The sequence below is a fragment of the Pelophylax lessonae genome, assembly GCF_965119305.1.
Source record: "Pelophylax lessonae genome assembly, chromosome: 1".
Classification (NCBI taxonomy): domain Eukaryota; kingdom Metazoa; phylum Chordata; class Amphibia; order Anura; family Ranidae; genus Pelophylax; species Pelophylax lessonae.
In genome coordinates, this window is record NC_138768.1 from 829,906,336 (window position 1) to 829,919,684 (window position 13,349).

General features: G+C 39.3%; 1 pseudogene across 1 annotated transcript in view; it reads left to right on the top strand.

The window, feature by feature from the left end:
* The window catches only part of LOC309557603 (catenin alpha-2-like), a 745,623-nt pseudogene that overhangs the window by 281,625 nt on the left and 450,649 nt on the right, over positions 1-13,349 (top strand). The window lies entirely within an intron of this gene.

Below are 13,349 nucleotides of genomic sequence, written 5' to 3' on the forward strand. Positions count from 1 at the left end.
CAGGTTATGTTTTCTTTTTTCTAATTGATTAGGGAAAATTATACCTCTGTCAAGTTTTAAATGCTGTCCTTGTTGACATTTGGAAAGTTCTGCCTCATGTTCTGTTCTGCCTGACACCCTTCAACTGGATAAGAATTAAGAAGATATTGCCAAATGGGAAAAGAGTGATCCTTACGGTGGTTACTTCCTTATGTGGTTGACATTTATCAAATAGAAAGGAAGTGTCTCCACACAAGGATGGGCTTTAACAGTGTGACTTTTTATGTGCCAATTAAGCTTTTGAAGGAACTGTTGATAAATGGATTTCTTTGGATAATTCTGTTATTGTTGGAGGATGTATTGATCAGATATCAGGGCAGAAAGTGGGTTTTCCAGTAGACAGACTCTTATCTCTGAAGCCCAGCTTAAGGAGTAATCATTCTCTATGTTCCCAGTGCAATATATCAAACGCTTAGGTATACCAGATCATAACAACAAGACCCATAATTTTGATATTTGTGCCTGAAATGATATTGATCACCTGTCTGGTAGTGATGGGATTTTCCCTCCTGAGTATTAAGCTGTTCTGATCTAGATGGATGAGGTGGAAAATAAAGTCAGTAGATTTGTAGTCAATATGTAGAACTGAGACAGGTCTTAACCGATGGAGCAGAAATTCAGTTTTTTTAGCAGGCTGATGGGTTTAGTCTTCATCTTTGTTAAAAGTTTGGTTATCAAGAAAGTCTTGCATTAATGTCTCCATTCCTTTAAACTAAGTTGGGTTGTAAGGAGAGAACAGAGTTTCTGTTCCTTCAAACTGTACTTGGTTGTCAAGAAAGACTTGGATTCAAGTCTCTGTTCCTTCAGAAGATCTTGGATTAGAGTCTCTGATGCTTCAAACTATGTTTGATTATCAGGCAAGTCTTGGATTAGAGACTCTGTTCCTTCAAAGTGTGTTTAGTGATCAGGAAAGACTTGGATTCAAATCTCTGTTCCTTCAGAGTTAGATTAAAGTCTCTGTTCCTTCAGACTAAAGTCCCGTACACGCGCACTGATTGTCGGCTGAACGATCGGCCGTCTTTTGTCCAGTGCTGTCGTGTTGGTTGAAAAGTGCTCAAGACTGCACACGAATTTTGTCGGCCAACAACAACCAACTTCAGAAGTAATGTCAGGTGATGGTTAACTTTCCATGTGTTTTTTCTTCTCTGAGCATGCCCAGTCTTGCTCATCTGGCTTTTGTCGGCCGAAATCTGTACTGACTGACGAACAATCGGCCGTTCTGGTGTTGGCCAACAAAAATTTTATAGCATGCAGACCAGATTTTGTTAGGTCGAAAAGTCGCAGTCGGTTGTCGGAAGCATCATACTAGCAAGCTGACAATCGGCCGATCGGACGGTACGTGTGTACGGGCCTTAAGTTTGGTTATCAGGAATGTCTTGGTTAGAGTTTCTGTTCCTGCAAACTTTGGTTATCAGAAAAGTCTTGGATTAGTGTCTCTGCTCCTTTGAAATGAATGTGTTTTTTAGGAAAGTTTTAAGAGTATTCCTTTACATTATGTTTGGTTGTTTGTAAAGTCTTTGTTACAAATCCAACTTTATTCAATAAGGCATTTTTACTCTTAAATGCTAATTAATTTTCAGCACAGTTGCAACCAACCAGTGTCTATCTTCTACTGGTTTGACTTCACCCAAGTGAATTCTGTTTCGTTGTTATGTGTTACTGCACTTAAAAAAAAGAAGTGAGTTAAATAAGTCCATCTGTTCTCAACTAAAAGACATTTGAGGTGGTTGGGGCATATTGATAAATTACTTCTGGTGGAAATATTTAAATTAGAACTACAGGCAGTGGAAATCACTGCAAACCGCCAGGTCACCAGAACTAGTGTCTCCATTGGAACATTTCCACTCTATTACTTTCTGGGGAAAACCCAAAATGTTTGTTTTCTTTTACGTTCACTTTCAATGATCATGATAAACAGGACAAATAGAGAGGATGAATCTCTATAACGGGGCCACAGACAGCAATTAAAACTGACAAGGGTTCAAATCCCTCTGCACTCCAACCAACACTAAAAAAATGTTTTGCCTTTAGTTGTACTTTAATTCTCATGCAGGCTGGAGAAGGCACCAGGAGCATATCTTCCAACTTACCTGCTGGAAATCCTGAATTTGCCCAGCAAAAGTTTAAATCTGTGGGTGCCCAAAAGGGAAATCTACAATGGACTTTGTTAGCTGCCCTTAAAATCCTACTCAACTCAAATGAAAACGATAATCATTAATACTAATCCTGATATTATTTGAGTCATTTAAAATTTAAAACAAAAATTGCATTTATCTATCAAAGTGTTCCTGTTACTAACACTCAGATGAGGTAATTTAATTCTGTGCTGAATTAAGAGAACGTAGCTTCTAAGTTCCTAATTTAATAAATGATTAAAGTGCATCTTTGCATTAGTGATAACCAGAGTTCTATGAAGGAGAAATTGAGAGGAAGATAATGTGCTTCCAATGATAACCTGTTTTACATAGTTACAGAGGAAGTCTGGTTGAAAAAAGACTCAAGTTCATTAAGTTCAGCCGATAGAAGGGAGAAAAAAAAAAATATATATATACAATCTTATACCCACAGTTGATCCAGAGGAAGGCAAAAAACCCTATACAGCATGATACAATTTTCTCCAGCAGGGGAAATTCCTTTCTTATCTCCCAGAGGCAATCTGATTTTCCCTGGACCAACTTTACCTATATCCAGTTATATTGTAAGAATATTTAATAATAAATATCTCGCACTCGTACTTAATTATGTCAGAATATTTATACTGCTCTGAATATAGCAGTGTATTTATTTATGGTTAATAAGCAAAGATCTGTGCGGTAGGAGAGTCTCCACTTATGCCATAAATCAATGTCGTGAATTCTTTTTAATTGATTAATTTCTTTTTAAAAGCATATACCAATCTTAGTGAGTACAGTCTACAGTGTGGAATATATATAAAAATATTTATTCGCCAGACATGTAAAACACAATATATGATCAAACAAGAAGTGACACAAAAAGATAACTCTACAGAAAAATACTAACTTCAAATAATCAATGCAATGCGATGTTTAGCTCAATAATGAAAGTGAAACTGAATGCAAAATGAAAGTGAAACCAAAACGAAAGCAAGATTACCATTTCTTCTCAGGTATAGCATAAGCCATAAATAAATGTTTTATATAAACAGACTACAATGGTCTGCGCAATGCATAACTGAAAGTCACTTCACTGCAGATGAGTGAGAATAAGCCATGTAAAACGGAAGACTTAAAATTGCAAATAATGCACTAAATCTGATATTAATAAAAATGTATAAAAACAAAAATCAGCTTTTTAGAGAAAAATCTACTATGGCTTATACGGCTGGGATTGTAATCTCATTACCCTTAAATATGCAATATAAAACATATAAGGAAAGAATAAACAATTGTTGAATAAAATCAAATAACATAGCAAGGCATAATTACCACACTTAAGATGGCCGCTAGCTTCAAATGGGCGTTACCAGAGTCCTAAGATGGACGCCTTTCTTAAGATGGTGGCTTCCCTTCAAGTTTCAGATGAATGATGGACAAATAGAGTATGTCTGGATGAGTCTATTGAGGAATGTAATAGCGTGTGTGGTGTAAGTGTGAGGTGTGTTGTCAGTAGTGTAAAGTGATGTGTCCTCTCTCTCATCTGGGTTGGTCTTTTATATGGTAAGAACAAAGAGCTATAAAAATTACCATAAGTAAAACCCAGAGGGATGAAACATTATCCCAATTGGTCGGGATATTCTATACCTAAGCTGGTGAGGTCAGAGACACACCTCTTTTGATAATTAACCCAATACTTGGTATAATAAAATAAGGATGATTTCTCTATATGTAAGAGTAATCATAAAACACATATAAAACTTTGTCCAAACTCCCAGTACATACATAAATGTCCATCTGTATCTCCATCATTCACCTTGGCAAGTAATGCCATTTCAATAATTATATTATTTAACACAATATAATATTTTTATATGGAAATTATCAGAATTATCTCAAGACTGCACCTGGTATTTCGTCTACAGAGGGCAGTATCGTACCATTCATTAGATTTTGTAGTTAAATAATAATTAGAACAATTACCACTCTTCTTATCTAATGACCTCTGACCTGTCGGCTAGTGAAAAGCAATTACTTATTTGACCATGCCATAGGGCTGTCAGGCATCTAGTCTAGGTTGGTAATATTTACGACACCTTTGAGCACTTAAACTAGTCTAAAGCAATTCTTATATAAACACTCCTACCACATGCCTTAACATGAAGTAATTAGTATTCACTTTAGTTCTAAGTCTAAGTAGGATTACTACTTTAATAATATAAACCCAAAAGGTAATATAACATTCCTAAATATATATGTATATGCCTTACATAATATAATGACATAATTATGGCTAATATCTTCTCACATATAATAATGTACCTATAAAAACTTATATGGTTCATCTTTAAATGTCTGCTAGAATATACTGGGGTATTGTCCATTGTTAAATACTTATAGACAGACTGGCACTACCATCCCCTTGACATCTGGTATCAGACTGACCAAGTCTTATCTGATAGAGATCTCAAGGTATCAACTTATTTATGACAAAAGAAAATAGAAATGTCTGCTGAAAGTATAGAACCCTATTGTTGAAATTCTATGCTCTCTTGTAAGCTTGTGAGAGACATTTTGCAAGAATACATATATGAACTCTATTTCACCCTGAACAAGATGGACGCCATGCTGTACTGTTCAGCATCATAAGATATGCATTTACATGGCTTTTAAAATCATTTTTATGCTATTAGTTAATTACCTATTATTATTTGAATCAATCATCCCCCAATAGTCCCGACAATATTATGTGTATTTAGGAAAGAATCCAGGCCTTTCTTTTAAAACAATCTACTGAGCTGGCCAGAACCACCTCTTGAGGGAGTTTATTCCAAATTTTCACAGTTCATACTGTAAAGAAGCCTTTCTGTATTTAGACGTTAAATATATTTTACTCCAGATGTAAGGAGTGTCCCCTTGTCCTCTGTAATGGCCTTAAAGTGAATAACTCTCCACATAATCTCCTCTTCTCAAGAGAGAATACATTCAGTTCTTCTAATTGTTCCTCATAGCTGAGCTCCTCCATGCCTCTTATCAATTTGGTTGTCCTTTTCTGAACTTTCTCTAGTTCCCCAATATCTTTTTTTATGAACTGAAGCCCAGTACTGAACTGCATATTTCAGATGAGGTCTTACTAATGATTTGTACAGGGGTAAAATTATATCTCTCTCTCTGCAGTCCATGCCTATCTAAATACAAATGAGGATTTTGCTTGCTTTGGAAACTGCAGGTTGGCATTGCATGTTATTATTAAGCTTATGATCTACAAGAACACCCAGATCCTTCTCCGCCATTGGCTCCCCCAGCTGTTCTTCTCCTAGTATGTAAGATGTGTGCATGTTTCTAGACCCCAAGTGCAAACTTTTACTTTTGTCAACATTAAACTTCATGTGCCCCACAGTTGCCCAATTAAAAAGTGCATTGAGGTTAGCTTGTAAATTGGAAACATCCTGTAAGGACATCATTCCACTGCATAGCTTGGTTTTATATTTTAAAAAGTAAGAGTCCCAACACTGAACCTTGGGGTACACCACTAATAACCTTAGATCATTAAGAGAAAGAATCATTACCCACTACTCTCTGAATATGGTCTTTTAGCCAGTTTTCTATTCATTTACAAACTGATTTCTCCAAGCCTGTAGAGTGTAGAAACTCTTTGGCAAAATCTAAATATATATATATATATTTTGTTAAGTTATATTTAACCACTTGCCGACTGCCTAACGCCGATCTACGTCGGCAGTCAGCCCCTCACAGGCAAAGTGACGTAGGGCTACGTCACTAGCTTGTGAGGGTCTAGGGAGCGAGCGCGCGCCCCCGGAGGCGCGCTCCCGCTCCCGCGTGGTCACGGACCCCCCCCCGCGTGTGACCAGCGGACCCGATGTCCGCCGGTCACTCGGCGATCGGCGGGGGAGAGGGAGAATGTCAGGCAGCTTGTGTAAACAAGCTGCCTGTCATTCTCCTCGCTGTAAAGACACTGATAAAACGGATCTAGTATGTAGATCCGTTGATCAGTGTCCTTACAGCTCAAGCCACAGCCAATCACAGTAGAAAGCACGCCCCTAGGGATACACACAGCCCCTCCCTTCCAAATAAAGTTAACCCCTTCACAACCAGTGTATTTTTACAGTAACAGTGCATATGTATAGCACTGATTACTGTAGAAATGTCACTGGTAACCCCAAAAGTGTCACAAATGTCAGTCAAGGGTCCGATCTGTCCGCCCCAATGTCGCAGTACCGCAAAAAAAATCGCAGATCGCCGCCATTACGCGTTAAAAAAAAAAAACAACAAAAATGACAAAAATCTTTCCCTTTGTTAGTAAACGCGATAACTTTTGCACAAACCAATCAAAATACGCTTTTTGCGATTTTTTTTACCAAACATAGGTAGCATAAAACAAATTGGCCGAAAATTTTAAAAAATTTTGATTTTTACTTTTTTTTTGGGGGGAATTTCATATAAAAAAATGTGAAAAATATTGTTATTTTTGCAAAATTGACGCTCTTTTTTTGTTTATAGCGCGTGATCAAAAAATCGCACAGGTGATCAAATACCACCAAAAGAAAGCTCTGTTTGTGGGAAAAAAAGGACGTCAAATTGGTTTAGGTACAGCGTCGCACGACCGCGCAATTGTCCGTTAAAATCACGCAGTGCCGAATCGCAAAATACCCCCTGGTCAGGAAGGGGGTAAAATCTTCCGGGGCTTAAGTGGTTAAGGTCTAATCTAATCCTACGTACCACCATACTGTTTTCCAGTTAACCTGGAAACACTACAAGTCTTGTCACAAGGCACTTTGAAACATTGTTATGCCCCTAAACTCTTTTAAATTCTAAACTCTTTACATACATAATGGGTGGAACACTTTTGGTACATGCCAGGATTTACAGAAATAATTCCAAAATGTCTTAAAACCTTCATAATAAGAATTCTAAAAGTGGTCTCAGCAATTGCTACCCACTTTATGTAAAAAATATCTTCTATTTAAAGTGCATTTATGAAACTGTGTAACATTTGAATAAGAGAGCAATGCATTCTCTTTGTTTTAGTACAATTAACAATAATAATGGAGCAGATAACTTATACTGTAGCTTCCAAGGAGCAACCATCTTTTAAGTAATATGACTTAGAAGTAAGTGAAATATGTTTGGTTATAGGATTGCACTTTGCACATTGTTATTGCAGGACTCCCAGCTTTCTGAGATGGGAAAGAGGGACACATTATAGCACAAAGTATGTAGGCTAAGGACAGTCCCTAATCGGCAAGTCGACAAATCCAAAGTGCATAGCATCTAACATCTAACAAGGGTATAGTATGCAACCGGACAAAATTACAAGGTTTGTACACCAAAGCTAGAAGTCTGCCTAACAAGATAGGTTAACTGGAGCTGTTTGAGGGGGATTTTGATTTTGTGGGAATTTCAGAGACTTGGTTTGACAGCTCTCATGATTGGCTGGCAACCATTCAGGGGTATATTCTTTATCGCAGAGATAGGGAGGGTAAAAAAGGGGAGGGGTATGTCTGTATATCAAGAACGATGTGCAAGTAAATATGAGGGATGATATCACTAATGGAGCTAGGGAGGAGATGGAATCCTTAGGGGTAGAGCTTCATAGGGAAGATACTATGGGGAAAGTAATATTGGGTGTATGCTATAGGCCCCCCCAACCAGAGGGAGGAGGGGGAGGCGGACCTTCTATCACAGCTTAGAATGGCAGCAAGGATGAGTAATGTCATTATAATGGGGGATTTTATTTATCCAGATATAGACTGGGCATAAAGAACCGTGCATTCGTCTAAGGCTCGCCATTTCCTAAATGTTTTGCAGGACAATTTCATGGGTCAGATGCTGAACGCACCAACGAGAAACAATGCGTTACTAGACCTACTGATTACGAATATTGTAGGCCTGATCGCGGATGTAGAAATATGGGGCAATTCAGGCAACAGTGACCATATGTCTATTAGTTTCAGTATAAATCACAGACATAGGAAACACAAGGGTAATACAAAGATACTTGATTTGAAAAGGGCCAACTTCCCTAAACTGCCCTCTCTACTAGACGATATTAAATGGGATAGAATCCTAGGAACAAAGAACACTGAGGAAAAATGGAAGTTCCTACCTTTTATGGACAGTCTACTGACGGGAATGGTACCAGCTGATTAGAGAAAAGCCAACGTGGTACCAATATTTAAAAAAGGAGGGGGATATATCCCTGGGAACTACAGGCCGGTTTAGCAAGCTCAGCTTCTTTAGCAAGGCAGCGGTCGTCTTGGAGGTGTATTTGGGGTCGTTATGTTGGAATACTGCCCTGCGGCCCAGTCTCTGAAGGGAGGGGATCATGCTCTGCTTCAGTATGTCACAGTACATGTTGGCATTCATGGATCCCTCAATGAACTGTAGCTTCCCAGTGCCAGCAGCACTCGTGCGGACCCAGACCATAACACTCCCACCACAGTGCTTGACTGTAGATAAGACACACTTGTCTTTGTACTCCTCACCTGATTGCCGCCACACACGCTTGACACCATCTAAACCAAATAAGTTTATCTTCGCCTCATCAGACCACAGGGCATGGTTCCAGTATTCCATGTCCTTAGTCTGCTTGTCTTCAGCAAACTGTTTGCGAGCTTTCTTGTGTATCATCTTTAGAAGAGGCTTCCTTCTAGGATGACAGCCATGCAGACCAATTTGATGTAGTGTGTGGTGTATGGTCTGAACACTGACAGGTTGACCCCCCACCCCTTCAACCTCTGCAGCAATGCTAGCAGCATTCATACATCTATTTCCCAAAGACAACCTCTGGATAGGACGCTGAGCATGTGCACTCAACTTATTTGTTTGACCATGGCAAGGCCTGTTCCGGGGGGAACCTGTCCTGTTAAACTGCTGTATGGTCTTGGCCACCGTGCTGCAGCTCAGTTTCAGGGTCTTGGCAATCTTCTTATAGCCTAGGCCATCTTTATGTACAGCAACAATTCTTTATTTCAGATCCTTAGAGAGTTCTTTGGCATGAGGTGCCATGTTGAACTTCCAGTGACCAGTATGAGAGAGTGAGAGCGATAACACCAAATGTAACACACAAGCTCCCCATTCACACCCGAGACATTGTAACACTAACGAGTCACATGACATTGGGGAGAGAGAATGGCTAATTTGGCCCAATTTGGACATTTTATTTAGGGGTGTACTCACTTTTGTTTCCTGCAGTTTAGACATTAATGGCTGTGTGTTGAGTTATTTTGAGGGGACAGCAAATTTACACTGTTATACAAGCTGTACACTCACTACTATACATTGTAGCAAAGTGTAATTTCTTCAGTGTTGTCACATGAAAAGATATAATAAAATATTTACAAAAAAGTGAGGGGTGTACTCACTTTAGTGAGATACTGTAACTATGTGGACAAGGAAGAATAAATACAAAAACAAATGTGATTGTTAATAAAATTTTGCCACTACTTTTCCTTTATACTGTTTTTCAAAACAACAATTTGGTTACTTTAGAGAAGATTTTCTCAACCCTTGAAATCATTTTAAAGTCTCGGAGTACCCATTCTAAAAAACGATTTACTGGGGATCAAGGGGGAAAAATGCCCCATACTTTGGTGGTCAGCGGGAAGAAAGCCCCTTGTGGTGGTCAGAATGTCACCCTTACAGACAGTTAAAATGATCATTGGTGTCAGGCTCTGCCATGTGATATTGGGCCTAGACTCTGCAGGCACCAGAGTTGTATAAAGTACTTGAAAACCATACTTGAGTAAAAGTACAAGTGCTCGATCAAAAAGTGCCTTGAGTAGAAGTGGAAGTGCTCGATCAAAAAGTGACTTGAGTAGAAGTACTAAAGTATTCAACATTTTTCGTACTTAAGTATTGCAAGTAGTTATTTTAAAAATTTTGCTACTCAAGTACTGAAAGTAAAAGTACCAGTAGTTTTGAAAAAAAAATTGCTACTCAAGTACTGAAAGTAAAAGTACAAGTACTGTGTTATGTAGTTATTAAAGAAAGAAGTCAAAAGTTTGAACATCATATTGTTTTTTATTTTTTCAAATGCAGCTTTTATTTATACATACAGTAGCATTTATTTTCGTATGCGCTGATAATACACATGTTTTGAACTTCATGAAACCTGTCATCTACTGTTCTGGCAGTGGTAATTTTTATAATAGTAACGAGTAACTATGCAGCACAAAAAAAAAATATTGGAGTAGAAGTATTGAAATCATCGAAAAAATGTAGTGAGGTAAAAGTGGAAGTAGGAGAAAAAAATTATACTCTAGGAAAGTACAGATACCGCCTTTTCGGTACTTAAGTACAGTAGTGAAGTAGTTAGTTACTATACATCTCTGGCAGGCACCATCAAAGAAGAAGTCAATTAGCCACAATTCAAGGAGCCTCTAGTAATCTCTGGAGGACCATAGGGTTCCATGGAACCCTGCTTGAGCATTGCTGCTTCAGAGGTCTGAAAAAAGGTTTAGATCTGTAATCTATGTTTTTTTTTTTTTTTTTTTTCAATAAATAGCACATTATCTTATAGAGATCTATTTATCAAACCAAAAAAAATAATTTTTTACAAGTGACAGAGAATTCCAAAAGAAGGACAGTCCCTGCAGATGCTATACCATTGCTCTTTAATTTATATGAATAATTTTCTGAATAATCATAAGCCTGTACCATATGTGTTTGTCAGCAAATCATCAGGCAAAGCAAATTTTAGACCTCACTTTCAATTGTTTCGGTACAATCTAGGTAAGTGGGAAGTGCATTGGCTTAAGCAGCCTAATTGTGAAATATTCTGCTGGTAACTGCAGAGATGAATATCACTGAGGTTTCTATGAATTGTGATCGGTTTCATCTGTTGCAGAATGAATTGCTATTTATCTGTGTTGGCTGCTTTTATGGTAACATCTGCTTCCTATCTTTTATAGCTTGTATTTTGCCAATATGATAAATGCTGGGCATCCTCTCTGTGTCAAACCATATAGGGCTTAAAGAGCTTTTCTACTGTCAGACGGAAAGAGGAAAACCTGCCCATGTGCCCCCTCACTGATCAGCTACCACCCGGCTCACAAGCGCTGCCAATCATCTGTTCTAACAGCACCATGGAGAAGCTCCGAGGCCAACAAAGCTTGAAGCTGCTCAGTTTTCTTCCGCTTTGTACAGCCCAGTCTTGTAAGCCTTTTGCTCTTTAATAGATTTGTAAGACCAGGCCGCACTTTTGTGTCTAAAAACCCCACCAGGTGTCTGAAGAGGGGCAGCTTTGTGCTGTTTAACCACCGGAGGATTTTGCTGTCTTACGTCTGGGCCACTTTTTGCGATTCGGCTCTGTGCGACTTTAACTGACAATTGCGTGGTCGTGCGACGCCGTACCCAAACGAAATTTACGTCCTTTTTTTCCCACAAACAGAGCTTTCTTTTGGTGGTATTTGATCACCTGTGCGATTTTTACTTTTTGCGCTATAAACAAAAAAATAGCGTAAATTTTGAAAAAATAACAATATTTTTCACATTTTTTTATATGAAATTCCCCCCCAAAAAAATGTAAAAATTTAATTTTTTTTACATTTTTGGCCAATTTGTTTTCTGCTACCTATGTTTGGTAAAAAAAAATCACAATAAGCGTATTTTGATTGGTTTGCGCAAAAGTTATTGCGTTTACTAACTAAGGGAAAGATTTTTGTAATTTTTGGTGTTTTTATATTTAACGAGTAATGGCGGCGATCTGCGATTTTTTTTGCGGGACTGCGACATTGCGGCGGACAGATCGGACCCTTGACTGACATTTTTGACACTTTTGGGGGTACCAGTGACATTACTACAGTAATCAGTGCTATACATATGCACTGTTACTGTAAAAATTACACTGGCAGGGAAGGGGTTAATTTTATTGGAGAGGGTGGGGTTAATGTATGCCTGGTGCTTACTAACGTGTGTGGGGGGAGGTGACTGAGTGACACAGGGACAGATCGCAGGTTCAGCTATGCTGAACCCTGCAATCTGTCACTGTCTGTCACTTCGGAGATCCGCCCACTTTGTTTACACAAGCGGGTGGATCTCCAGACTCGATTCCCCGACGATCACCGCCGCTCCTCCCCTGGCCCGACTCCCGCTGTGACTGAATACAGCGGGAGCGAGCCTCCGGCGTCGCGCGCGCGCTGCCCACAGGGGGTGGAGTCCAGCGACATAGGTCTACGTCGCTGGACGGGAACGAGCCACTTTGCCGCAGTACAGTCAACGTGACCGGTCGGCAAGTGGTTAAGTGAAAATTCAAGCAAAAAAAAAACTTTTTTTTTTTTTTTTGTTGTTGTCAGTTTCCTCGTTGGGGAAATCTCATTCTGTAGTTACTTACTGCTTTAACTCTTGCAGTAAGTCCAAAGAAATAGATTTGGAGAATATACTAAAATACTTTTGCTGAGCAAAATACAGTTGGGGAAAAAATAATACAATACTGAGCTATACAAATAGGCATTTGCATATGTCATCTGTGCCATATGTATACACATTTGTATGCAATGCCAATAGAAATACAGAGATCACAAGCAAAATGTGCAGAGCCAATCAATGTGGCCCTGTACCTCGTGATCACTGTGAACCCATAACAACAATCACAAGTGTAAATACAACATGGAAGAAAAACCCTCCCCTTCCACCACTGCCGCTGATCTTGTCCACCAGACACTCTGCCGAGGCAGCAGCAGTGCCAGCACCATACAATTCACAGTGCCCACGGGCATCAAGAGGAAAACCAGAGATCTTATGCCGGTAAGAGGGAGAGCCAAGCAGTCATGGGCTTGTGACGGGGCAGGTTGCTGTGCTGGTGAAGACACTGGCTTGTTTTTTGAATTTTGTGAATCATGGCAGTTATGGGTTTTGGTTTATTTAGTAATGATGATAAAAAGGCATGATTTTTGGGGGTGTTTGTAGTCTCCTGGCATTTTACGGCCTTAAAGCGGAGTTCCACCCTGGATTTTTTTTTTTTTTTTTAATACCCCCGGTACAGTCAGGGCTAGTGCATTCCACAATGGCTAGCCTCTGATCTGTCCCGGGTTGCACTTACCTGTTAGGACAAATACTTACCTTGCAAACGTCTTGTCCAGCGCTGCCATCTCAGATGTGGGCAGCTTGAAGCCAGCGCGTCCTCTTCGGCATCTTCTTCCGCCTTCTTTTGTCCCACGATGCTCTGCGCCGGCC